This window comes from Galeopterus variegatus, unplaced genomic scaffold (assembly GCF_000696425.1).
Source record: "Galeopterus variegatus unplaced genomic scaffold, G_variegatus-3.0.2 Scaffold210, whole genome shotgun sequence".
Taxonomy (NCBI): Eukaryota; Metazoa; Chordata; class Mammalia; order Dermoptera; family Cynocephalidae; genus Galeopterus; species Galeopterus variegatus.
In genome coordinates this window covers 277,131-278,600 of record NW_007726321.1, presented here as the reverse complement: position 1 = coordinate 278,600, position 1,470 = coordinate 277,131, and the positions used below count along the sequence as shown (strand labels likewise).

General features: G+C 57.1%; 1 protein-coding gene across 1 annotated transcript in view; it reads right to left on the bottom strand.

The window, feature by feature from the left end:
* Positions 1 to 1,470, bottom strand: part of SNAI3 (snail family zinc finger 3) — a 14,887-nt gene that overhangs the window by 7,011 nt on the left and 6,406 nt on the right. The window lies entirely within an intron of this gene.

The following is a 1,470-nucleotide window of genomic DNA, read 5'->3' as shown; positions in this document are numbered from 1 at the left end:
ACATGCTGTTGTGGGAAGTTGAACGGAAGAGGGTGGAAGTGTGGGCTCTGTAACACCTGCCTCTGTGACCTGGGCAGGCCGCTTCCCTCCTTTGGGCTGCAGAAAGGTGGCTGCAGTCATGCCTGGCTCTCCAGTTCTCTTTCAGTGTGGGTGTTTCATGGCTTTGGGGGTCAGATGGGGCAGTCTCTAGGTGGGTGGGCACTGGGCATGATGTGGCTGTGCAGCAGGCCTGCCTCCCCGGTAGTGCTTTTTACCTGGTGGCCTGGTGCTCTTTGCCACCTGTGGACTGGGAGTAGAAATGGTGGTGAGGTTGTAGAAGACGGATGGGAAGACAGCGGGGTGGGAGGGCATTGTCGCGCCAGTGTCTTATGTTCCCACAGTTGCAGGGTGTGAGTAGCTGGGATAGTATCATCCCCGTTTTGCAGATGAGAAAACCAAGGCTCTGAGAGGTTAGGAAGCAGTGGAATTGGGACCTGACCCACGCTTCCAGCCTGTTAGACATGGCGTGTGTGTGCCTGTCTGCAAGTGTGGAAGGGCGAGTGGGTGCGTGGATGGAGGAGGTGCCGTGTCCCCTGTGGCCACAGCCCGGCACCATGCTGCCGTGAGTGTGGATTCAGAGGACATGTGCCTGCCTTCTGCTTACTCACCTGTTCCTTGGCCTCACAAGGTTTCTATTTATAACCTCCCTTCCTTCTCTCTTCCCCTCCCAGACACTGATAACACAGGCAGATACCTGAGCCAACACTCCACACACAGTACCCATCCCACACCCACCCACCCACCGCATGGCCAGTAGCCAAGCCCCAGCAGTTTATCTCCTGATCCCCAGCTAGACACTCATGCTGTTTAGGGTCACCTAGCACTCCTGTGGAGAACTGCTCATCTCACCCTGGGCCTGCCCCAGGGAGTCTTGGGTCCTGGGAGCACCCCGTGGTACAGTTAGTGTATTCTTTCCTAGAGTGTCCACAGCAAATCATCCCAAAGGGGAGTTTGAGGTCTCTATCAACTTCTCAGAGTTGCCCTCCTTTGGCTGCACAGACTCACTTTTCAGCTGTGAGTCACAGGTGGTGTCCAGTCTAGACCCGCATAAGACCCACAGGAAAGCCTCAGCGCCTGCACTGTCCCCACACGTGAGGCGCCAGGGAGGGAGAGCAGCTCTCCCCGTCTGCTCTGTGTCCTTCTGTCTTCAATACTGTATGCTTTGCTCTGGGGGTTAAACCTGCCCCTGCTGCCCCTGCAGTAGGAAACGTGCTTCCCACCATCCTCCTAGAATGGCCCCTCTCTGACCCAGAGCAGGATCTGCAGGCGACTGAGGTCCTGGCTTTCTCCCTTCGGCATCTGGGACCTCGGGGAGGACAGCTGGCTGTGGCCAGGCAGCCGGGCCCCTCTGGTCTGCCTCCATCAGGTATACAAAGAGTGGGTTTCTAGTAGGGTGCAAACCCCAAGCCGTAGGTCAGATTACGGGATCAG